Source organism: Pinus tabuliformis, chromosome 8 (genome assembly GCF_031772625.1).
Source record: "Pinus tabuliformis cultivar Carrire ecotype Pingquan chromosome 8, CPIR1, whole genome shotgun sequence".
In the NCBI taxonomy this organism is placed as follows: Eukaryota; Viridiplantae; Streptophyta; class Pinopsida; order Pinales; family Pinaceae; genus Pinus; species Pinus tabuliformis.
In genome coordinates, this window is record NC_142294.1 from 1120216353 (window position 1) to 1120244050 (window position 27698).

At 40.3% G+C, this 27698-nt stretch overlaps 1 protein-coding gene across 3 annotated transcripts in view; it reads left to right on the forward strand.

Moving 5' to 3' along the window:
* LOC149239263 (SNARE-interacting protein KEULE-like) overlaps nucleotides 1–27698 on the forward strand; it is a 514512-nt gene that overhangs the window by 310401 nt on the left and 176413 nt on the right. The gene's annotated exons all lie outside the window — the stretch shown is intronic.

The following is a 27698-nucleotide window of genomic DNA, read 5'->3' on the forward strand; positions in this document are numbered from 1 at the left end:
TAGTTAAATATAAAATTGTTAAAAACACATATTCCAAAAAGGACAAATTACTGGATTTCGGCCAAAAATATAGAATATATAGTTAAATATTAAATATAAAATAGTTAAATAGTTAAAAATTAGTTAAATATAAAATAGTTAAATAGTTAGAAAACATATTCCAAAAAGGACAAATTACCATATTCCGGCCAAAAATATATATTCTAGGCGAAATTCTGGCTTCTGTAGATAATGTCGTTAAAAAAAGATTATAAAAAGTTAAATATTAAATATATATAGACAATTATTTTAATAAAAGTTCCATATATTGAGGGATTTCAATAAAAGTAAAAAATTAGAAAGAATATATTAAAAAATTATATTAAATCACGTGCTAATAAATATTGTGGAACATAGATAAAAGTAAAGTAATATTAAAAAATTGTCTACATGACATTTTTTATTAATATCTTTATTTTTCCCTAGGAGGCCATTTTTAGGCTGAAATTTCCTCTAATGTGTCATTCTTGTCTTCACATTATGAAGAAAAAATGGAGGATTGGGTAAACATATGAAAACCAATACTCTTTGAGGATGAGGTAGGGCATCTAATAGGTAAGAGTAGTCGAAGAAGAGATTCCTTGATGATGCATAATTCCAAGAAAGGAATGGTACTAAAAGGACATACCTTGTGAACATCCGGATGGGGTATGTGCCTTAAGAGACAATGATGAGGGTGTCTATAAATCATTCTCCCCAAAATTGTGCTCTAATTTAGTGGAGAGATAGAGTTGTTAGTCAAGGCCTTGCTATATGGCTATGATGGTTAATATGATGAGATGCTCTAATAGACGCTGAAAGGATAGCTTATGAGATGGCTCACCAATTCGACCATTCTTATGAGAATTCTTCAGTATGAGAATGTCCCTATCGAAGTTCCAAAGGCAAATTGATCAACGAAAGGAGTGACGTAGTCCCTAGAAGCTCTGACACAAAGCAACCCAGTGATTGCGCAAAAACTGCGTAGAGGCGGCTAAGGGCTAGCCATTGAGTGGCTGGATCAGTATTGGATCACCAATGATAGTGTGAGGTATATCTCACTCATCTCTCTGTCAGTTAGATTCTCTTCATTGGATAGACAGTAAGGCATCCAAAGATTGTATTCAGAAATCACTGCTTAATAATACAAACCCTCAGATGCTCCACCGGTTTTCCCACATTAGGTTTTTCCGGGACATTGGTCCAATAACAACGGTGTCACTTGTGTGTGTTATTTCTTTCTTGCTCAGATTCTTGTTTCCGCATATTATTTAAAGTTGTGAAGGCTGCAGTTGTATTTACTTCGATATTTATAGTGGAACACAGTAAACAACTTGCATGGATTAACAAGTAGGTGAAGTAATATCAGTTTAGTGATTAGGGGTTTCTCAAATTTTTACATATGTTAGGGAGGCCTCAAAGGCAACTTCACTTGGCATTAGGGTAGTAGCAAAAGCAGCTCCAAAGACTTTATACTTCGTTTTGCAAGATAAGTGGCTTAACAAGATGAATTTCAATAATGAAACATCTCTTGGAACATTCATTAATTGTACATGGTGCATACATGAAGCATTCACTATCTAGAAACAAAATTTCCACAACTTCGCATAAGAGATGCAGCAAATAAGCCCTAGTATAGTGAAATCCCAGAAACAATGTATGTGACAAAATTAGAAGGAAAGAATAACATTAAAATGTACTTACATGTATAAGAATATATCCAACCATCCAAAAACTTGCCATCAAGAAGCTCCAAGACATGAAAATTATCCAACATCAAAATTCATTCCATGCTCCAAAAATTCATCCTCCAAGAAGGATAGAGAAAATCTCTAAAGAGATATAAGTTTCAAATCCAAGTGATGATGCTAAAATGATTCCTCATCACTTCTATTTATACATTTTTAATGAGTTCAATTTAGCTACTTGGGCCTACATTAGCCCCTAAAATAAAATAATGTGCAAAACCACAAACTTTTGGTGACAAGCCTGCAAAACTAGCTCATAATCAAAAGAATAAGCCTCTTAAGAGGTCCAATGATCAATAATACATGTCGTTGGGCCTTCTAAGAGGCCTGATGAAGTGCATAAGTGCGACAATGATAAATAAGACTCCAAAAGTAGTGGACAAGGGGTTGGCCCCTTGTTCTCCAAATAATAAACGTGTGGTGCTCCCAACGTGTTTGAGGGCACACAAGTAACCTCATGGGTCTCCAAGTAGATTGAAGATGCATGTAGACCATTTGTAAGGGCTCAAATGATGATGTAAGTGATGCCACATCAACATAAAAGTCCTGGGTCATCTACCAAGTGCATGGTACAATTGTGGGGTCGATTGGGCATGGTGAACCAAGCGCATCTTCCTCGCCCAATAGGTGATTTTCGAACAGTCTTTGAACATCTCTGGGGATCCGTGTAGTGTTGTCTACTGCTGTGGAGGCCCATGGCTCTCTACACACACCTTACATGTGCCAATGTAGCCCTCTAGAGGGTTAGGACCCCGTATAGGGAGACCAAACCCAAAATGGAGACCATCTGCAATCCTGCATAAGATCCAATGCGCCCCTAGCCTTCTAGTACAACAAGTCATCAAAAGAAATCGAGTTAAAGAGCTTACAAACCATGGACAACAGGTGGGCATTTCATAACGGCACACCCTTCCATAGTGGGCTTTGGCATGTGCTATTGTCTCCAAGCTCCAAATAGGGTTAACCAAGTATCCTATTAGGTGGTTTCTACCCTTAAAGGGGATAGTATGTTCAAGGTACATCCTTCAAAGGGTGGTGGCATGTGATTAAGAGATGAATGTAGGGAATGAAAGGGGTAGCCCTTGGCCACATGTTGGGGTACAAGGGTAGCTAATACAAGGGAAGCCCATACTTGGGTATATAATGTAGAGGAGGCAGAGATCGCGATGCATGAGGTGCCCTGACCTTGATTTTTCCACCCTTCTTTATATGCATTTTTCCTTTTGAGTTGACAGAGGTAAGATTTCCAGTTCGTGATTTGTCAGTGGCAGAGGGAGTAGCGCAACAATAGATCAGGGGCTGAGCAGTCTTCAGGTGAGATGCAGTTTTTTGCAGCAGTTGCTACTGCAGAGAAACGTCAGAAGAAGGGAGGAGACACTATTTGAGGGAATTTCTTCCTCAAAGAATTCCTAGCCAGGGAATTTGATTTCTCATTTACTGAGTAGCAGGAGAGAGGAGATAGTTCAACATTTTGTTGGTAGAGATCACAACTAACGAGCCGAGAGATCAAGATCGGTTGGACGGAGCATCCAACTATGTGATTTGAAAGGCTAGGATCTCATGCCTTTTGGATGAGCATGATTTCAAGATATATGTCGATAGTGTTGTAGTTGCACCTGTTGATGCAAATCCACTCAAAAAATACAAGGCTGAGATTGCAAAGGCCAAGCGTTAATCCTCGATGGAGTGAGGGATCACATTGTATGTCACATTGCTGGCAAAGGGACGACCATAGAGATGTGGGGTGCCTTTGCTATGCTATATCAAGGATCCTTTGAGCAGTGGAAGATCTACTTGGAGGAGAAGCTAAGATCAACAAGGATGGAGAAAGGGGAACACATTGATCCATTCCTATCAAAGCTTCATGAAATCCGAGATCAGTTGGCAGTTGTAGGATCAATACCTCAGCCTACATAAATGGTGAGGTTGGCCTTGAACTCAGTCTCAGAAGAATGACAAGTATTTGTCCAGAGTATCTTGGAAGAGAGAGATTGTTGGACTGGGAGGGAATGTGGTCGCTCTTCAACAGGAAGAGATGAGGCGAGACTTAGTTAAGTGCAAAATTGATGGCTGCAGCAGCAGTGGGACGAAGCCTAAGGAGGAGGAGAATGCAGCCCTTGCATCAAAGGGGCAATAGGAGCAGTAGAGGTGAAAGAAGGACGTCTCAAAGATCAAATGTTTCCGGTGTGGTGAATTTGGTCTCTATGCTACATAGTGTCGTCTCAAGAAGAAGGACAAAGACAAGAAACATGATTCGCAGGCTGCAACTGCAAAGATCGAGGAGGTGTTTGCCATGATATCCCAGATACCTCCAGGGGAGAGGTGGGGTGATCAAGTACTGTAGTTCGAAAGTAGGATCCTTGAGGAGTCCACCTCTTGGATCAATACCTTGCTACAGGAGCCCATATCAGAAGTAGTAGGATGGACCAGGGTCAGTCGGTGCAGAGGAGTGTCAGAGTGGCAGTTGCAGTAGCTAGGAGCGCTAGAGTCTGAACAACACAGAGCTAGTGTTAGCAGCAGTGCAGTTGGCGCAGAGCAGAGTCAGCAGCAGTATAGTGGCTTTAGTGACATCATATAGACCAGCAACAGATGCATCACGTTGAACACCCTTGGTTTAGTATTCTGGATACTTTTATGTTGTTGTTGCAACAACAACAGCGGTAGGAGAGGGTTGCAGTGCAAATGCAGTGTCGGCAGTGGCAGGGCTATGAACAACAGGGATGCAACATTTGCGCAGTAGTTGGGGGACTGTGATGCCAGACATTCGCTGCAGAGAGGGAGATGTTACAAAGTCAGGGTGATGCTTCAGCAAGTTGCATTACTAGAGCACATTCCTCTCTAATAGGGAGTGCTGATTTTTGGTAGCATCAGATGTGCTCTAAGCCTCAAAATTTGCAGGAAGGCTGGGACACATGTATTCCAGAATACTTAGAAATCGTTTTGGTAAATTCCACTTGGAGACAGTTTTATTAAAATAATTAATTATTTTTAATGGATGCCTAAGTCTAAACTTAGGAAATTAAAATAACTAAAGGGTATTAATTAAACTGGGGGTGTAACTTCTAGAAGAAGACAAGAATCAAGCCAAAATGATCTGAGTCGTTGATTAGAATCTAATCTGGGTTGTTGGTTACTCAACGAGAAGATATAAGAAGAGGCTTGATGGGCATTTGGAAGACACATCGAGTAAGAGATCAAGAGATCGATTTCTGAAGAGAGCAGCGCAACAGTTGCCGGAGAAGTGATCGAGGTGATTTCTTGCAGTGAGGGGAAAAGATAGTTTTCGGTTGGAAAGTTTTCTTGATTTGGGGATACATTGTGGAGGAGGCAGAGAGAGATCTAGAAGAGGCAACGTAGAGCCACGCTGGGCAGCGTAGATCCAAGCTGAGGTAGCGCAGAGCCTGGGAGGAGATTCAAAATTTGCTGACGAGTCGAGTTCTAGAGCCAGAAGTCGGGTGTGGGAACAGAAGGGCAGAAACTCGGAGTTCCAGAGGCAAATCAATCAACCAAAGGAGTGACGCAGAGCAGTGCTGTGATTGCACAGAAACTGCACAGAGGTAGCTAAGGGCTAGCTATTCAGTGTCTGGATCATTATTGGATCGCCAATGATAGTGTGAGGTATATCTCACTCATCTCTCTGTCAGTCAGATTCTTTGTATTGGATATCCAGTAAGGCATCCAAAGATTGTGTATAGAAATCACTACTTAGTAATACAAACCCTTAGCTGTTGCACCGATTTTCCCAAATTGGGTTTTTTCGGGGACATTGGTCCGAAAGCAATGGTGTCACTTGTGTGTGTTATTTCTTTCTTGTTCAGATTCTTGTTTCTGCATATTATTTAAAGTTGTGAGGGCTACAATTGTATTTACTTCGATATTTATAGTAGAACACACTAAATAACTTGCATGGATTAACAAGTAGGAGAAGTAATATTAGTTTGTTGCAATAGTGATTAGGGGTTTCTCGAATTTTCACATAGGTCAAGGAGGCCTCAAAGACAACTTTGCTTGGAATTAGGGCAACAACAAAAGTAGCATCAAAGACTTTATACTTCGTTTTGCAAGAGAAATGGCTTGTCAAGATGAATTTCAGTAATGAAACATCCCCAGGAACATTCATTAATTATACATGGCCCATACATGAAGCATTCACTATCCATAAACAAAATTTCCACAACTTCGCATAAGAGATGCAGCAAATAAGCCCTAGTATAGCGAAATCCCGAAAACAATGTATGTGACAAAATTAGAAAGAAAGAATAGCATTAAAATGTACTTACATGTATAAGAATATATCCAACCATCCAAAAACTTGTCATCAAGAAGCTCCAAGACATGAAAATTATCCAACATCAAAATTCATTCCATGCTCCAAAAATTCGTCCTCCAAGAAGGATAGCCAAGATCTCTAAAGAGATATAAGTTCCAAATCCAAGTGATGATGCTAAAATGAATCCTCATCACTTCTATTTATACATTTCTAATGAGTTTGATTTAACTACTTGGGCCTACATTAGCCCCTAAAATAAAATATTGTGCAAAACCACAAACTTTTGGTGACAAGCCCACCAAACTAGCTCATAAACAAAAGAATAAACCTCTTAATGTTGATTTGGGGTAGCATTGGATGCGCTCTAGCCATGAAAGTTGGTGGAGAGGCTAAAGCACATGAGATCTCCATGACCCAGAAATGGTTTGGGTAGATTCTAACCGGTTTAAGAGATATTAAAATAATTAATATTTTTAATGGAGTTCCTAAGTCTAAACTTAGGAAAAATAAAATATTAATGGGTATTGATATGAAACTGGGTTAGAAGGTTCCAAAAGTCATGGATCAAACCAAATCTAATTTTAGCCGTTGATTAGAGATTTAATTTTGGTCATTGATGGACCGACGAACAATATATAAGAGGAGGCTTGAGGGTCAGTTGGAGAACACACCAGAGTGATTAGTCACTCTATTCTCTAGAGCAGGGTTTGCTAAGAGAGATAGAATCAGTGATCAGCAGTGAGGGGCAGTGAATACATAGTAGAGAGGCATAGTTGGTACCAGAGAGACAGCGCAGAGTTCGGACAGGTTGACATAGAGGCAATTGGGTGCTACGTAGAGGTAGCCAGGAGCTGCACAGAGCTAGGAGAGGCTAGCGTGTGAGATGTAGAGGGTCTAGGGTCTGACGCAGAAGTTCCGAAAGACGCAGAGGCTAGTAGAGCTGATGTAGGGCCAAGAGGCAGCGCTGGAAGGATTTCGTGGGACAGACTGGGCGCTGGTCAGTCGGGCAGGGTGATGCAGTCCCGATCAGAGTGCTGCAGAGCAGTGGGAGCTGCAATTGTTGCTGTGGGATTGTTCTTCCGGTGATTAATTAGCTGGAATATCTGTCTCCGAGGAGAGGTACTACTGTCGAGGGCGTTCTCTGTTGGGTGAGCCATTTCTAGCACCCTAGTTATATTTTGAAAACTACACAATAATAAAACCCTCTGAATAGCTGCACCGATTTTCCCGCATTGGGTTTTTCTGGGGACATTGGTCCAAAAATAATGGTCTCACTTGTGTGCTTGTTTTCTTTCAGTTGATGATCTGTAGATGTTGATACTGTACTTGTGTTTATTTTCAGTATTTACGCGGTAAATAACTTGTTAAGTAATTGAACAAGTAGGAAGAAATAAACCAAATAGTACAGGAAGAATTTCTAATGGGTTAAACTTAGAAATTCCAACACTTAAGAGGTCGAATGATCAATAATACATGTCATTGGTTCTTCTTAGAAGCCTAATGAAGTGCATAAGTGCCACAATGATGAATATGACTCCCAAAAGTAGTGGACAAGGGGTTGGCCCCTTGTTTTCCAAATAATAAACCTGTGTTGCTCCCAATGGGTGTGAGGGCAAACAAGTAACCTCATGGGTGTCCAAGTAGATTGAAGATGCCTGTAGACCATTTGTAAGGGCTCTGATGATGTAAGTGATGCCACATCAACATACAAGTCCTGGGTCATCTGCCAAGTGCATGGTACAACTTTGCGGCCGACTAGGCATGGTGAACCAGGCGCAACTTCCTCGTCCAATAGGTGATTCCCGAACAATCTATGAATATCTCTTGGGATCCATGGAGTGTTGTCTACTGCTGTGGAGGCCCATGGCTCTCTACACACACCCTACCTGTGCCAATGTAGCCCTCTGGAGGGTTACGACCCCGTATAGGGAGACCAAACCAGAAATGGAGACCATCTGCAATCCTACGTAAGATCCAATGCGTCCCCTAGCCTTCTAGTACAATAAGTCATCAAAGGAAATTTACAAACCATGGACAATAAGTGGACACTTCATAATGACATGTCCTTCCATAGTGGGCTTTGGCATGTGCTAATGTCTCTATCCTCCAAATAGGGTTAACTAGGTATCCTATTAGGTGGTTTCTACCCTTAAAGGGGATAGTATGTGCAAGGTATATCCTTCAAAGGGTGGTGGCATGTGATAAAGAGATGATTGGAGTAGGGAATGAAAGGGGCAACCCTGGGCCACATGCTCGGGTACAAGGGTAGCTAATACAATGGAAGCCCAAACTTGGGTATATAATGTATAGGAGGCAACAATCGTGGTGCATGAGGTGCCTCGACCTTGACTTTTCCACCCTTCTTTATATGCCTTTTATGATTTTTCTTTGATTAACTGCTCGAGGCTCAAGGGGTAAGAGCAATGATGTGTAAGGTATAGTAGTGGATATCCCCTTTAAGGTAGGGCGGTTCATTGCCCACTAGGGGTTGGGATGATCATGGGTTCATGAATGATAAAGGAGGCTCATCTAGGGCCTATAGGAACCGGGGTGATGACCATGATAATGGGGTAGAAGTTAGAACTCATGCATTGGCTTTTGCCCACATGCTAAATATGTTTGTCCCAACCATCTTTTGCATTTTGTGGTACATTTTCCTGTTGGATGTGGCCAATTATGCTTTTACTTTTCTTTTTAGTTGCATCAACCTCCGGGGCACCATTTCGGGCTCGACCCAAAGTGTGGACAAGGGGAGGGGGAAGGCTAACCCTATGTGGAGCCAGTGGAGGAATGTGGACCCAAGTGGCAGAAATGATGAATGGGGTTATAATGAGTGGAAGGGGAGTGATATATGTGGATGAGGGAACGCGACCACGCAACCAAAATCGAGGTTTCCCATGTAGTACCATTCCTAAAGCCCAAAGGTCAGTAAAAGAGATCCTACGAGCCTAGGGTTCAAGGTTAACATCCAAGAGGGTTCTAGGGGACAAGAGCACAAACCTAGCCCACTCTTTTTGCTGAATCCCCCCATTAATCCATGCCCAAAATAATCCATGATAAGAAAACTATAATACTCAATTACCAAATGACAAGGAATACGTTTAGGTTCCGGAGGCCCACGTTCAAACATACAATCATGATAGATGGGTGAGGGACCACATGACCGACTCAAGTGGCAGAGAAATGACACAACAAGCCAGTTGGTGGCTGCAAGGGGCTGTTGGTTGCCGGTTGAGGACCATCTTGGAGAAAAAAAAATCTCCTAGGGATATCACCCACAAAATGGTGGGTAATAGGCTCCACAAACTTTATCACCTTCTTTTATGATTAGTGCCTTCCTTTGCTCAAAGATTAAGGATACATAGAGGTCCTTTCAAACTTCAAGGTAACATTAGATAGACTTCTCAAAGGACTTCATGTTTCTTCTTCTTAAGATGATTTGCCTTTTAATGAGGTATAATTCAACTTATTCAGTGTGGTATAATAATAATACAAGTTGCCTTTGCTTTCACCTTTGAGGCTTCTTGGTCCCAAATTATGAAGTTTTTTTGTCCAATAGACATAGGCTTGATCCTTGTAAACAAGATATGCTCTAATGACAAAATGTAGACTATGTTAATTTAGGCCTCTATCATTAGTCCTGAATTATTCAGTCTTCTTCCAACTTCCTAAGGTAACTTAGACGTTCGTATTGGTTCTGAGGTTAAGCTTTTGTTCTACTGCAAAAGACTTATGTTTTCGGGCCTATATAAAATTTTCTCCAAGAATGATCCTGGATAGATCTATGATGTACATTGTTCTTCTTTGCAAATTGTGAAACATACTCTCTGTCTGATGGTACTTCTGAGGCACTTCAGATACTAATAGGCCTATGGCCTAGTTTTGTAATCAGTTCTAAAAATTTTGGCCTAAAAAAAGGATTGAGGCCATTCGACCTTTGACACAAGCTTGTCAAAGATTTGGACTAGATTTCTTAGGGTTTTTCCATCCTTCTTCTCATTCATAAGCAAGGGAACAAATCTTAGTCTTTCATTAGCATCATTTTTGACCTTATAGGCAACTTTTTAACCATAGGCTTGCTACCATGTTGAATTTTACATGATTTCCTTTAGCTGATAATTACTTCTAATGTTTATTTAGCTAATTCATCACATATTCAACATTAAGCAATTACACATAGAAAATCTTCAGCAATTGACAATAACAACAATAGGAACATGAAGAGAGAACCAAACGAAAGGAGACACAAAATTACCTTGGGAAAACCCCAAACCAGGGGAAAAACCTGTTGATAAATCTATAGGGCAATGGATAGAATGATTTCTCTTTAGCTTGATAATTGTTGTGATATCTTTTCACTTTTTCTTACTTATTAGCTTCTTCTTGTATTATTATGTTATTCTTATCATCAAACAACTACCAAAACAAGAACATCAACAATACACAAGAACACATGATATAGGCTTCAAGCCAGGGCCAAAACCTCTCCACTTGAGAGGAAAACCCACAAGTCTCTTCTCTTCTAATAGATTCTTTAATTAATGAATTCCAAGACGTCTAGACCAAGACCAATACTTCTCCAAGACCAAGTCCAACCTTCTATCCAAGACATACCCAAACAAACCCAGTCAAATCTCTTCCAACAGCACAACTTCAACCCCCAACAACAAAATTTAAGCCTCTACTGCAGGTCTGAAATTTTTGGCCCTCCCAGCAGAAGTTGCTTCCACACGTGTGAGCTTTTTTTGGGCTTCCAAGACTTCTCAGATCATTGCTTGACTTTCTCCTTCTTCTATGGCTTGACGATGACCTAATGAGCCTGCCTTCGACCTTCTTTTCTGCACTTTCTCCAAGTTCGATCCTGGAACAACAAACACGTTAACCCAACAACATAAAATCTAGCTTCCTTCCTTCGCACATGTGAAGAGAGAGAGAGAGAAAATGGCCCAAACACTTGATCTTCGTCCTTTTCCTTCGTCGCTAGCCTCTTTCTTCTTCTTCTTCGCTTGATGGGAGAATGAATTGTCTCTAGGAGGCTGAGTTCCCTCTTATATATATGCTTCCAAGGAGGACGAAGTTCCTCAAATTAGGCCGACTTGGTCTTCGAGGGTATTTTGACACTTTTAAATACAAAAATAATTCTTTTTACAAGTTACAATATGCCCGATGGGGTCTTCAACATATGATGATGACTCTTTTGACTCCTTGACCTAGGAGAAATCCTAGAAGCACTCAATGGGTGCTTGACCTCTAAAATAAAAGACCTTGAGCATGAAACACATGCTTCAAAATAACAATAATGATTTTTCTTTCGTTTTACAATATACAAGAATCAAAAGTACATTTCATGTTTATGAAAACCAAACCTAGTTACACATTTTCGAACACTCCCTCTTAACTAGGGAGTTATTCATAAATGGTACATGGACATTCTCAATATGAAGAGATGTCATAAGAAGCATCGGATTGCTAACCCATATGTTTAGCATCATATCAACCAACATTTCCATATAACAAGGCCTTGACTAACAACTCTATCTCTCCACAAGATCAGAGCACAATGTTGGCAAGACTAATGACTTATAGACACTATCGTCGTTGTCTCTCAAGGCACATACCCCACCCGTGTGTTCACAGGGTATGTCCTTCCAAGACTATTCTAATCTTGGATTCCCAGTCGTCAAAGAATATTGGTCCTCTACAACTACTCTTATCTTGGATGCTCTACCTCATTCTCAAAGAGTATCAGATGCCAGATGCTTATCCAATCCTCCATTCTTTCTTCCAAAGTGAACACAAGAATGTGTGTCTATCTCTCCCTCGCAACCAGGGAAGATCTATCAACTAGTCCAAGCTTGTCTCTCAAATACACAAGCTTCTTGTTAGGAAGAGATTGTTTCAAGATGTTAGCTACTTGTTCATCAGTGGAGATATACCCATAGCTACAACACACTCCATCCTGCACTAGCTTTCAAATGTAGTGATACTTGTTATTTATGTGCTTTGTCTTTGGTCCATTGGTCCTTCAAACAAATCCGACAACAACTTCCTCGTCCAGACAACTTCTCTGCTTACTTCATTGCTTACAATATATTCAACCTTAGCACTACTCAGAGCAATCAATTCTTGCTTTCTACTCATCCAGGAGACTATGGAGGATCCCAAACTAAACTATCCTCTAGTAGTGATTTTGCCATCCTGCTCATTGCCTCCCCAGTTAGAATCTGTATATCCAATCAAGTGGACATCATTCCTCTTGTCATACTTTAGGAAATAATGGATTGTTCCTTGCAGATATCACAGTATATGCTTGGCTGCTAGTCAATGATCATGCTTGGGTTCTACCTGGAACTGACTAAGAACATTCACTGCAAAACATGTCTGGTCGAGTATTCACCAGGTACATCAGTGAGCCAACCAATTGTTTATACTTGGTCGTATCCATAGGGCTTGACTCAGAACTTCTTAACGTCTTCAAGTTTATGATCATGGGAGTAGTCATAGATTTGCAATCCATCATGTCAAACCTCTTCAACATCTTGATCAAATACATTCCTTGACCTAGAGAAATCTCATTAGGACCTTGCCAAATTCTGAGTCCTAAATAATAGTGCATAAACCCTAGATCCATGTCGAATTTTGTTGCTAGTGGCTTCTTGCACTCTTGGATACGACCTTCCACACCTGTCATGAGAAGATCATCCATGTATAGAAGAATGATTACAAGCTCATCCTTCACAACCTTGATGTATAGATTCAAATCAACAAAGCCCTTGGTGCTTGCTTGAGGTCATACAATGCCTTCTTCAACCTACAAACATAATTCTCTCTATCTTTGACTTCAAATCCCAAGGGTTGCTCTATATAGACTTCTTCATCAATAGTTCCATTCTGGAGTGCAATTTTGACATCCTTTTGATGGATGTTTCATCCCATCGATGTTGCCAAAGAGACCAACAAACATATAGTTGTATACCTTTTTGTAGGTGCAAATGTCTCTTCATAGTCGATGCCTTCCTATTGAGAGAAGCCCCTAGCCACAAATCTTGCCTTATACTTGTCAATACTTCCATTTGCTGCATGTTTAACCTTATAGAGCCACTTGGAAGTTACCACAGATTTGTCTTCGGGCCTAGGTATGATCTTCCAAACTCCAATTTTCAGTATGGATTGATATTCTTCATTCATGGCATCTTTTCATTCCTGATGTTTGACAACCTCTTCAAAGGTGGATGGTTCAACTTCTATTAACTTTGTCATGCAGGCTACATACCCTGAATATCTTTTGGACTTCTTACTTTCCCTGAATGTGCCTTTGGCTACACCATGCCCCTCTGCATCTAAAAGCGTAGATTTCAGCTAATTAGGTCTCTTTCCACTTTTAGGGATGACTACATGATGCATGGGTTCATTGGGACCTTCATCTTCATGATTTGAATTTTCTTCCTACCTAGTACCTTTCTCTTCAAATATGGGAAGTTCTTTGTCATCAGAGTCCACCTGGAAGTCTTTTGATTTCTTAAATGCAATACTTTCATCAAATATCACATCTTGACTAGCTTCTATTCGGTGTCCTTCCGTTATAGAAATCCTATATGCCTTTGAAGTATTTGCTATAGCCAACAAATGTTCCCTTCATGCTTGTAGGCTCCAACTTCTTTCTCTTGCCCTTTGGTATGTGAATATAGACATGACAACCAAATATTCAGAGATGGTCCACGCTTGGTTTCTTCCCAGTGAATGTTTCTTCAAGAGTCATGTTGTCTAGTGATTTGTGAGGACTTTGATTTTGAATATATAGAGCAGTTTTTGTTGCTTCACCCCACAGAAATTTTTGCAAATCTTGATCATGTAACATGGCTCTTACACTTTCTTCAATAAATCGATTCTTTCATTCTACAACTCCATTTTGTTCGGGATTGTATTGGGACTATCAACCCCTTCTTAATCCTAGTCTCCTTATAGAAAGCTATGATTTCCTTTGAAGTATATTCTCCTCCATTATCGAACCTTAGAATCTTTATTAATCTTTCTGTAAGGTTTTCCACTTCAGCTTTGAATTCTTTGAATTTGATGAATACTCTATCCTTTGATTTCAGCAAATAAGCCCAAGTTTTTCTTGAATGGTCATCAATGAATGTCACATAATATAGATGACCTCCGGGAGATTTTGAGACATAGGACCACAAACATTAGAATGAATGAGATCCAAAATTTCTTTTGACCTTGAAGGACTGCTTCCAAATGGTCTCTTGACATTTTTTCCTAATGCACATCCCTTGCATACTCTCTCCATGATCCTCCTTGAGTTCAGGGATGCCATTCACCAATGAGTTTAGAGTAGGTAAGATTTTGTAATGAAGGTGACCAAACTTTCTATGCCAAAGTTCACATGAGCTAATTTCAATGTGAACCAAAGCTTGAGATAGAGGACTCAACAATTTGTAAAGTCTCCCTTCTCCAATCCCAAAAATCTTTGCATTTTCGGTGCTAGAATTTTTATCCCATACTACAACCTTTCCATCTATAAAAGTGACTCTATCTGCCTTATTTTCTAGGCATGAAATAGAAAGTAGGTTTTTTTGCAAACCTGGAACAAATAGGATGTTGTTGAGATGAATGCTTCCTCCATTCTCTAGCTCCAACGAGGTTGATCTAATTCCTCTTACAGGATAGCTCTTCTTGTCACCAAGCTCAATAGAGTAATAAGATTTTCCTCTTGATAAGGATTTTAGTTGCTTGTGCTCACCAGTCATATGTCTTGATGCTCCACTGTCGATCACCCAAATGTTCTCATCTTCAAATGTGCTAGTAAGAGCTGAGAATAGTCCTTCATCCTTTGTAGATGTCTTGGCCATATCATTCCTGAAAACTAGGAGATTCCACAATGCCTTGATGCCCTTCTTGAGATGACTTGCTACCATCAAACAATTCTTTAGAAACTTCTTCAAGGGAGTAGTGATCTTCATCATGCCCTTAGCCAACCTTAGCTCTAATACCATGTTGAGAAATCTATAGGGCAATGGATATAATGATTTCTCTTTAGCTTGATAATTGTTTGTGATATCTTTTTACTTTTTCTTACTTATTAGCTTCTTGTATTATTATGTTATTCTTATCATCAAACAACTACCAAAACAAGAAGATCAAAAGTACACAAGAACACATGATATAGGCTTCAAGTTGGGGCCAAAACCTTTCCACTTAGAGGAAAACCCACAAATCTCTTCTCTTCTTATAGATTCTTCAATTGACGAATTCCAAGACCAAGTCCATCCTTCTTGATGATGTGCTTCCTTTATCCAAGACAAACCTAATCAAATCTCTTCCAGCAGCACAACTTCGACCCCCAACAACAGAATTTCAGCCTCTATTGCAGGTCTAAAATTTGCAACCCTCCCAACAAAAGTTGCTTCCACACATGTGAGGTTATTTTGGGCTTCCGAGACTTCTTTAGAGATTCACTTCACTTTCTCCTTCTTCAAGGGCTTGAGGATGATGTAATGACCCTTCCTTTGATCTTCTTTTTGCACTTTCTCCAAGTTTGATCGTGCAAAGACAAAAACCTTAGCTAACAACAGAAACCCTAGTTTCCTTCCTTCACATGTGTGAAGAGAGAGAGAGAGAAAATAGCCCAAACACTTGATCTTCGTCCTTTTCCTTCTTCACTAGCCTCTTTCCTCTTTTCCTTCGCTTGCTTGATGAGAGAATGGATTATCTCTCTAGGAGGTTGAGTTCCCTCCTATATATAGGCTTCCAAGGTGGATGAAGTTCCTTAAATTAGGTTGACTTCTTAGCTAGCAGGCCAACTTGGTCTTGGTGATTATTCTGACACTTTTAAATACAAAAATAATTATTTTTACAATTTACAATGTGCATGATGGGGTCTTCAACATATGACAATGACGCTTTTGACTTCTTGACCTAGGACAAACCCTAGAAGCATTCAATGGGTGATTGACCTCTAAAATAAAAGACCTTGAGCATGGAATTCATGTTTCAAAATAACAATAATAATTTTTCTTTCATTTTACAATATATAAGAATCAAAGTACATTTCATATTTATGAAGACCGAACCTAGTTACACATTTTTCAACAAAACCCAACAACCTTTCTTAGAGAAATTTGTCCATTTTACAAGAAATACATCCAACCTTCTTCAGTGAAAAACAAATCAATCAACCCAGAAATTAGGTCCAGGGCAAGCCTAGTCAAACAGAGACAAAATTTGCCTTCCTGAAACTTTGGCCCTCCTTGAAACAACGAATTTATCCTTCTTCTTCCTCAGATTTTCATCCTTCTTTTGTTTCCATGTGAGAACAAAGCTAATAGATATGGTGATCCAAATGTACTTTTGGAGGAGGCCTAATGTTCTTTATATAGTGATTAAAAGGGGTTCGAATGGTCACGTCTTTGGGTTGGGCCGACTTGGAGCCAAACTTATGTTTTGGGGGCATAATTCAATATTTAAAATTCAAAATTTGGTCCTTTTTGAAGTTGTCTTAGAATCCAATTAATATTTGTCATTTCTCTTTATTTTGAAGATCGACCGCAACTACAAAACTTCAACACTTTTGCACAATGTTGGAAAAATTTGGTTTTACCCCTTTATCAAGACTATAGCTTACGGGGTCAAATAGGTTATTTTGTCCTTCTCAACCCATCAATTTGGAGAGGACATTACGGTTTTCCAAATCTTAACCTGGTGATTTTTTAGCATTAGGGCTGTAATGAAACACTTAAAACTGTAGCCAGTGGACAATATTTCAATAATTAACAATCCCAAACTTCTAGGCAACCCAAGAGAAAAGATACGAAAGTGTTCTAATAAGCTTGAGCCCTTTAGGGCAGTCTTATCATTGATAAACTCAATCTGAAATTTTTTATTTACGACAGTGAATACAATAGTAAATGTTAGGGTCCAACCCTAACCCCTTTGTTTATGCAATAAACCCAATAGGGTCGAGTCATAGTCATAGTTAGTTAAAGAGTCAATAAAGCCCGTATCAATAATTGTAAGTGGTTGACCCGCATTTAGGAAAGGGACCACTGTTAGTTGCAAACGGGCCATAATTAATAAATAAAGTGGTTAACCCATGCTATGCAAAGGACCACTAGTTGTTAGGTTGTTGAAGGTCATTTAGCTATAAATAGTCGTAGTTAGAAGGGAAAGATCATCGAGTCTTATTTTGTAATCGAGCTCTGCTCCGCTAGAGGTTGCCCCCTTGAAGAGGCAAGTGAACATTGCTTTTATCTCTGAATAATAAAATACTTGCTGTTTTTCTCATTTTATTCTGTGTTCTGGGTTGTATTTCTTCACATATTTGGTATTCTGAAATTTCTCACAAGTCAAGAGCATAACAAGTGGTATCACAGCACTGTCCAGGGCTAGTGGTACCTCCATTTTTATAGACCTTTTTTTAGGCTAGAGACTTGTTCTGGTGTCTTTAAACCACAGGATCTGTCGTTGAGCACATAAACTTGCGGATTTGGGGAGGCATGCATGCAGGAAATAGATGAGGTGGTCACACTTGTTGGACTCCCTTGTAACCCTTGTGGGTACCCCTTCGAGTAGTAGCGTATTAGACAAAACTGTGCACAGACTGCACTTTCACGTATCCTCTGGGTATATTGGAAGCCCCCTAGGCTCACATGAAACCTTGCCTTAGATAAGCCATCGACCGTCTTGTTGCTATAGTACACTGAGAACAACACTCGGGGAGATTACTCGCGCGTACGATAGGGTAGTCGGTAGTACGGCTAAGGGTACGGTTGATCCTCCTTAGTTAGTGCCTTGAAAGATTGGGCCGAGTACTATTGTTGGACCCTTATGTATATTGCGATTTGTAGCACCTGACACTCCTTTGTGACCATAGTTCCCTCGGCTCTTTGAAGATCGCCCATTATCTTATCTGCCAGATCAGATCCGCTAGTCGGGGTTTTACCGCCACAGTACAATTTAGATCTAGCAATTGGGGTTCTGTCACCGCCGCACCAATAAGATCCACCAGTTGGGGTTCTACTGCCACAGTACAATTCAGATCTAGCAGTTGGGGTTCTATTGCCGCCGCACCAATTAGATCCACTAGTTGGGGTTCTGTTGTTGCAGTACAACTCACATTCAGTAGTTGGGGTTTCATAGGCAGATCTGACTCTCTGTGCTGTGAGGCTTGTTGTTGCTATAGTTTGGGCCCGATTTTCGCTGGACATTGGGCAGGGTCAAGTTTTTTGGAAATTGGCCATTGCAGTATTGATCTGCAGGGAGTAAAACTCCATTCGGATGCTTACAAGAGACTTAACCCATAAGATTCAGGACGACGAGCTGATCGCAATGGTACCATTCACTAGTCAGCCTCATTTTTCGGGCAGTCCCAAATTTTTTCGGAGTGACTTCAAGTGATCGAGATCTGTGTATGGTAGAAACCAGAGCTCAAGTCATGGCCAATGAGAGGATCTAGTGCCTTGAAACAAGGTTGGATTTGTTCAACAAACAATTGGACAACATTTCAAAATCGCTTGACCTAGTCACCAAGAGCATGACGGGGTATCATCAGGAGGCGCATAGTATTGATGAACACCTTGAAGGAGAATCTAGCCATCATATTCACTTCCATGGAAATCACCAACATTCCCACCCTCGGCCACCCAAGCTGGACATGTATAAATTTCATGGCTCTAATCCGGCAGTATGGGTAGCACAAATGGAACAATATTTCACCCTGAATGATATCCATGATGATCAAACTAAACTACGTGTGGAACCCTTTACTTGGACCAAGAAAGAATTATTCTGAGAACATAACGTGGCAGGTGTTCTCAAAAGCCCTTTGTGACCGCTTTGATAGAGAATCTAATTTTTTGGGCCGTCTCACTAAGCTCTGACAGACAGGCACAATAAAGACCACATTGCAGCGTTTGAGACATTGGCCTTCAGAACGAAAGGTCTAGGAGATGAATTCTACTTGGATTGTTTCATCAGTGGTCTCAAAGAAGCCATCTAAGCACATGTCCTGATACACCACCCACCCAGATGGATAGATGCTTGCAAAAAGGCTGTTGAGGTAGAACTTGCCTTAGTTGCCTAGTCTACTTGTCTAAATTTCGTAGCTAAGGGGCGTTCCACCTAAGCTCAGGGCCCTACCCAAACACTTAAGGTTCAAAAGGTGTCTCCAACAAAAATGGCTGAAAGAAGAAAACAAGGATTGTGCTACTACTGTGATGAAAAATACTCCCCGGGGCATAAATGCAAGGAACCAAAATTCTTTCAAATTGATGTTACTGATCACAGCTCATCTGAGGAAGCCCCACCCCTTGGGGGACTAGAGGATGAAGTTGAGGAAACCTAGCAGGACAATGATCTCACAGCTACGCCAGATGAACCAGTTATCTCGCTACATGCTTTGGCGGGCATTTCTGTGCCCCAAACTCTCAAAATCAGAGGCTTTCTTAAACATCACCCTGTAGTAGTATTGATTGATAGTGGCAGCACTCATAACTTTATCCATAAGCGAGTCGCCGAAGTTGTTCATTATTTTGTAAGGGCAGTCTCTAATTTCCAGGTCCTTATTGTTGATGGGGGGACAATGAAATGTGAAGGCCGCTGCGAAAATATTAAACTTTAGATGGGAGACTACCACCTAAAGACCCACATGTTTGTGATTAACATGGGTGGTTGTGACATTGTCTTGGGTGCTGAATGGCTTCGCACACTAGGCCCAATCACAATGGATTTCCAGGAGTTATATATGAGCTTTAAGCAGAATGACCACATTCATACACTCTATGGACTCCAGGCAGGTGCTCCTTCTATCATCAGCTCGCATCGAATGGAAAAGTTGTTGAAAAAGGGCCATCATGGAGTCATCGCCCAGTTTAATGCCATCCAGGCCATAGAATCCACTACTCTTCATATTCATCCTGAGATGCAACAGGTCTTAAACCGCCACCAACAGGTATTTGACAAACCTAAAGAGCTTCCACCCTCTAGAGGGGAACATGATCATAGCATCACTTTGGTTCCAAGGGCCGCACCGCCTAATGTGCACCCATATTGATATCCTTTCACCCAAAAGAATGAAATTGAAAAAATCATCAAGGAACTGCTTGAAGCAGGTGTTATTCGTCCTAGCATCAATCCTTATTCATCACTAGTGGTCATGGTGCTAATGAAAGATGGGGAATGACGCATGTGTCCGGACTTTCGGGCCCTCAACAAGATCACTATCAAAGAAAAATTCCCTATTCCGGTTGTTGATGATTTGCTTGATGAACTACATGGTGCTCAATTCTTTACCAAGCTAGATATTCGCTCTGGCTATCACCAAATACGCATGAAAGAAGTAAACATTCCCAAGGCTGCTTTCCGAACTCATGAAGGCCATTATGAATTCTTGGTCATGCCATTTGGTCTCTGTAATGCTCCATCTACTTTTCAAAGCCTCATGAATCACCTGTTGAAACCATATCTCCGAAAATTTGTCCTCGTTTTCTTTGATGACATTCTCATCTACAGCCTAACCTGGGAAAAACATCTTCATCATGTAGACTTGATCTTGCAACTGCTCCGAAATCACAAATTATTTGTCAAATTGTCCAAGTGCTCTTTTGGCATGGAAGAAGTCAAGTATTTGGGACACATTGTGGGTCGTGAAGGTGTCAAGGTTGATCCCAAAAAGATACAGGCAATGCAAGATTGGCCCCAACCAAAAACCTTGAAGAGTTTGAGGGGATTCTTTGGTCTCACTAGCTACTATCGCAAATTTGTGCACAATTATGGTCATATTGCTAGACCCCTCACTAACCTTCTTAAGAGAAATTCATTCCTCTGGACTGATGCAACACAATAGGCGTTTGTGGCTCTCAAACAAGCCATGTGTTCCACTCCAATATTGGCACTGCCTGACTTCACCAAATCTTTTGTGATTGAGTGTGATGCTTCAGGTATTGGTGTTGGTGTTGTCTTAATGTAGGAAGGTCGACCCTTGGCTTTCACCAGCCAACCACTCAATGGAAAACATCTGGGACAATCTACCTATGAGAAAGAGATGATGGCCATCTTACATGCAGTAGATAACTAGCGACCATGCTTATTGGGGCAACATTTCCAAATCCGCATAGACCATCAAATCCTCAAATATTTTTTGGAGCAATGTCTATCCTTGCCACAACAAAATAAATGGTTGGCCAAAATGTTGGGATATGATTATGAGATAATTTACAAGAAAGGGCATGACAATGTTGTAGTAGATGCTTTATCGTGCCAATTTGAGGATGAAAGCACCCTGCTATCAATCTCTCTTCCCATACCAGAATGGATTGAGGAAGCCCATAAGGAATGGTTTTCACACCCCTCTCTCTCCCAACTCATTAATAACTTAAGAGCAGATCCTAATTCCTCAGTTGGCTTCTCTTGGAAGGATGAGATTCTTTGCTACAAGGATCGAGTAGTTATATCGTCAACATCCACCCCAAAAACTCACATTTTGGCAGAGTTGCACTCATCTCCCACTGCAGGGCATGCAGGCTTTCAGAAGACTTATGCTTGCACTCGTCATTCTTTCTTTTGGACAGGCATGAAAAATGACATTCTTACTTTTGTAGCTGAATGTGATGTGTGTCAATGCCACAAAGGAGAAACAATCAAGTTACCAGGAACCTTACAACCATTGTTAATCCTTGCCTCTGTCTGGACGGATGTTTCTATGGATTTCATTACTGGTCTCCCAAAGTTGAGCAACAAATCCGTCATCATGGTGGTTGTGGACAGACTTTCTAAATATGCTCATTTTTGCGCTCTACCCCACCCATTTACCCCCACTTTGGTGGCTCAAGCTTTCATGGACCAAATCTTCAAATTGCATGGCATGCCAACTTCCATTGTGTTTGATCGTGACTCGACTTTCACCAACAAATTTTGGCAAGAACTTTTCAAGCTACAAGGCACCCAACTCCAACTAAGTATTGCCTATCATCCCCAAACTGATGGTCAAACTGAAGCAATCAACAAATGTTTGGAGACATACCTAAGGTGCTTCACTTCAGAAAAGCAACATCAATGGGTACAGTGGCTACCTTTAGCTGAATGGTGGTATAATACTAACTATCATGAAGCCACCAAGATGACTCCATATGAAGCAGTGTATGGCCAACTCCCACCTTCACCTATTTCTTATATCCCTGGATGCTCTAAGGTGCAAGCAGTTGATCAACTCCTACAGAACCGTGCCGCCATGCTAGCTTGTCTCAAAGATAATCTCCATCAAGCTCAGAATCAAATGAAGCAACATGCATACCAACATCATTTAGAGCGCACATTTCAAGAAGGGGATCAGGTATTCCTGTGGCTACAACCATATAAGCAAACATCGCTCAAAGAAAAGGGCTGCCAGAAATTAGCTCCAAAATTCTACGGACCTTATCAAATACTTCAGCGCATTGGAGTAGTAGCCTACAAGCTGGCCTTGCCACCAACTTCAAAAATCCATCCAGTCTTCCATGTATCATGCCTCAAGAAAGTGGTGGGGAACAATTGTAGAATTCAAACCAGTCTACCCGAATTGGATGAGGAAGGTTCACTCTGGCTCCAACCTGAACATGTCCTTGATACTCGTGAAAGACATCTGCGTGGTTGCACGATCAAGGAAGTCCTCGTCAAGTGGAAAGACACCTCTCCAGAAGATGCAACCTGGGAACCAACCACTATTCTTCAACAGTTTCTGCAGCTTCAGCCTTGAGGACAAGGTTGATTTTGATGGGGGAGGGTGTGTTAGTGTCCAACCTTAACCCCTTTCTTTATGTAATAAACCCAATAGGGTCAAGTCATAGTCATAGTTAGTTAAAGAGTCAATAAAGCCCGTATTAATAATTGTGAGTGGTTGACCTGCATTTAAGAAAGGGACCACAGTTAGTTGCAAACGAGCCATAATTAATAAATAAAGTGGTTAACCCATGTTATGCAAAGGACCACTAGTCGTTAGGTTGTTGAAGGTCATTTAGCTTTAAATAGTCGTAGTTAGAAGGAAAAGGTCATCGAGTCTTATTTTGTAATTGTGCTCTGCTTTGCTAGAGGTTGCCGCCTTGAAGAGGCAAATGAACATTGCTTTTATCTCTAAATAATAAAATACTTGCTGTTTTTCTCATTTTATTCTCTGTTTTGGGTTGTATTTCTTCGCATATTTGGTATTTTGAAATTTCTCACAGGGGAAGAGCATAACAATAAAACAACCGTCTAACCAAGATGTGGAGTCGCCAAGGTAAGCCTTCAAGTGTCTTCAAGATTGTTGAGTGTGCTCACCTCATAACACAATAATGTCTTCAAAGTTTTTCAACAAATAAGGGTTTCTTTTCTACATTGCAGCCACCATATGAGCAAAAGACCTTTATTGAAAGTACCCATAACATCAATGTAGCAAATCCATTGAATCTGTGAAATGGACTTTATCCCCAACATTGACATCAAATTGTTATGTCTCAAACCCTCACTTCTTGAGAAAAAGCTCGAGCAAGACCTTGGAGGAACTAAGAGGGATGCCAATGTGACCTCACAAATCCTCATCACACTTCAGGTCGACTTTGCTTTGGATCAAGGGAGGTTCCATAGAAAAGGATTTCTAGAGCTTATACAATGAAGTCCAATGTGAACTGAAGAGATGATTCTAGCAAAATGACTTTATAAAGTTAAATAAATAAGAAGATGAATGGACTGAAGATTAGTGTATTTCCATTGGGAAAATGGGATCAAATAAAGGCTCAATAGTAGGCTATGATAGTGAGGAATAATGATAGTTGAGGCTAAGAAATACAAGCTACATAAATCCTCTCCTTGCTGCTCCAAACTACAGAAATATAGCGAGGGAAATTACTAGTACAACTAAACTAGCACACTTATCAAGATTATGGTTATTAGGATCATAATGTATGTGCACCCATCCAGGAGTAGATAAATATGCGATCATGAATAGCACCCCATTGATAACATAAAAGAAAAAGGAATAGAGATAGTCCATTCATTATTCCAAGATGATATGTCAAGATAATTCTAGCAGGGACACTAGCATTAAAGTCTAGAGGATTTTCTCATCCATAAAGCAATATACTCAATATCCCACAGATATCCAATAGTTATTCAACTAAGCTCCAAGGGTGTTTATCCCCAAATCCAATCATGCATGAAGTGGAAGAGACCCTTATATAGGTTTGAGCTCAATCTACACAACAATAAAGAGTTTTTATTTTCCTATGTCCATGAATTTATCAAGGGAAACAATACAATAACACATTGGAATATTATAATAATGCATAATTGAGCTCACTAAGACCAAAATGCCCATCAAAATACTCTAGGCAAAAGATTCTAAATAAATGTGATTCCACATTCTTATTTTCCACAAGCTCCAATCTCATGCAAGGCATGCAAAGTGCCACTTGTCCCCTTCATATGTAATATTCTCCTCAAGGAATCTACTCCATAGCCAACTCCAAGTAAAATGTTATAAATTCCAAGTCGGAAAGGTGAGAGCCCTCCCTCCAATGCATAACAAACTCCACACAACATCCAAGAGACACTCAAAATAGCAATACATTTGAGCTTTTGACCCAATCCATCCCTTGAGAAACAATAAACCAAACGAGGCAGTGTACAAGGATGCGGTCCTTCTCTACAATCTGCCTCAAGGAATTTATTAGACCATTTCCATAATGGTCGCTAATCTAATAAATATGCCAAAAACTGTAATTGTTTTCTAACTGCTCCAACAAGTTTCATAAATACCTCTTCTATGCTAAGAATCAAGATGAGCGAGACATGAAAAGTGAACTGGTGGAAAAGGCTTTCTATTCTATTTGTTGGAAACACTGAGAGGGTTGGTGGATCAATATTTCGAGTGGTGGATCAATATTTCTTAGCAAGTAACACTTTATTAATCTTTTTCAGAGCATTAGTTAATCTTCAACAATATTATTATAATTCAATGTCAGATAGAAAAACTAGTAAACAACACCATACAACAATGTAGAAGGATAGATATAGTACACAAGATTTTTAGGTGGAAAACCCCCTTTGAATAAAAAACCACTGAATGCTTCTTAGTAATTGTCTTCTCCCTTTTAAAAGAAAATAATTACATCAAGTTTTGAGCTGCAAATGAAGGAGGACCCAACCCCATAATTTACAGGATGCTACTACACCCTGATAATCTGCTGCAACCAAAAGGACGTCCCAACGTCGTGTAAGTCAAGCCACAACCTGACTTGTGTCCCAACACTTTGTTTACCAGTTGTTGTCAAAAGGATGCTTCGTCGCCTTGTAATTTATCAGCCCCAACTGAAAGGATGCTCCAGCGCCCTGCGATTTATCAACACCAGCTGAAAGGATGCCCCAATGCCCTATGCAGGCTACAAATTTCCCTAGCACCACCCTGCCGCTTTGAAGTGTTCTCAGGCCACAAATTGAAGGTCACTGCAATCACCCAGGCTAGTTGGTGGACCATGTTTCACAATTTTCATATTGGAGCCCCTCGTGCTCTGAATCAATATAAGAAAGCTTAATAGAAGATATTGTTGTATTGTATATCCTGTCAAATCTTGGTAGCTACTTACCACACTACACAATACTGTCCAAACTAATCACTGCACAATACTGTCCAAACTATTCGCTGCATATCAAACCCTGACTGTCAACGCTGCCAAATCAACTGACAACTGCACAATCTTATCATTGTTCATCACTATACTAATTGCTACTGCTGACCACTACATATCTCTGCATGTCATTGGTCAAACAAGCCACTGCACATCATTGTTGAATAACTGCACTGCACATGAATAAATGAGCATTCAAATGCTCATAGAGCTTACTACCAACTACCATTGTACCAAACTGTTGAAGAAAGTGTAACTAGGTTCGGTCTTCATAATGACATGTAATTATGACTGATGTAAATGTTGTAATAAAGAGATCAAAATTATTATTGTAAACTCGCTTCGTGGGTTTCATGAGCAAGTGATTTTAGAATAATAGGATTTGTCATTTAGAGTCTAGAATTAATGTCATGTATGGAGAGCTCTTCTTGAGCCTATGTTTAATGTACACAAGTCTATAGAAATGTCTAGAAGCCCTCTAAAGACAAGCACAATCCCTCTTGAAGAAGTTGACCTGCAAATTGAATTAAAGGAAGATCATGTCAGCTTGCATCAATAGACACATCTCTTGACACTGTCATGTCGGCTTAATATGTGAGTTGAACTACTATAAATACCCACCTAGGGTCTTCGCAAAAGGGCAGTGGAGAATTCGGATTCTTCTGAAGTTTCATATGGTTGTCACAGAAAAGGGTTTCAGATGCCACAGTGAGGTAATTTCGGAAGTCTGTCCATGGTGCAGTATGCATATATCTCTGTGTTTTTGGATGGGTACCACAGAGATGAAGTCTTGGCCTCCTCACAGTCTTGGTGATCACTATCTCGGCATACTAGACGTAGTCACAGTCTCGGCATATTTATGATGAGGAGGATCTAGGTGATCTCAATGTGACACACTCTTGGCATACACTCTAGACACAATCACAGTCTCGACGAAGTTGTGATGAGGAGGATCTTGGTGATCCGACAGTCATACACTCTGTCTTGGCATACATTCTAGTTAGTCATGATCTCAGCATACATTCTAGACACAGTCATGATCTCAACATAGTTGTAATCATGATCTTGATAAAGATCTCAGTGTAGCTCTCATAAATGCATTTACATATCTCAGTATAGAGATCTCATTGTCTTGATGAAGATGTCAATGAAGGTGTAGTAATGGTGCAACAATAATGATCTTGGTGGTGCAGTGGTGATGGTCTCGGTGTTGTAGCAGTGATGACTTTAGTAGCAGTGATAATGATCTTAGCAATGATGAAGAAGAGGATTGGTGTCTTGGTCTTGGAGTGGCCAAATAGGTCAAGGGTCATGGTCTTGGTATTCGTCAATTGGAATCTCCATAAGAAGAATTTGTGCAAGTTTTCCTCTCTAAGAGTGTCAGGTTTTGGTCCTAGAAGAAAGCCAACATCTTTTGTTGTTAAAATTGGCAACTAGGGCCAAACTCCATGTGGGTCATCTTCTTATGGCCGCTGATATTTTTCTTGGATTCCTCTCATCGGGAGGTGTAGGATTGATCTAAAGATCATCCGATTCCGATAAGTATTCATGGAGATATGAATTTATTTGTGTTATGGGACAATTCGTCAAGGTTGACCAACAACCAAAATAACCGCCACTTGTGCTCAACGTTTTAGTATAAAAGGAGGTGGCTTGATAGCCATTTAGACACATACTTCCCTCTTGATTTCTCTCCACTTGTTTTGGGTTTTAGTGGCAAGATAAATCTAAGAGGATGAAGCCCTAGACGCAGGAGGACGTAGTCCAAAAGGGGTACGTTGCCCTAATGTAAAGAAGCTCTACTTTAAAGGAGATACCTTAACACTGTCATGATGAAGAAGGCCTTAACACAATGGAGAAGGCTTCTAAACACAGGTCTAGAAGAGACCTACAATGTTGATCTATGAGGCCCTAAGTTAGCTGTCACAACGTGCCCTAGTTGTAGTTGAAAGCAAGATCTAGTAGTGAGGAGGTCTAGCCGCAGTTCAAAGAAGACATCTGGCAGCAGTGTAGGAGGCCTTA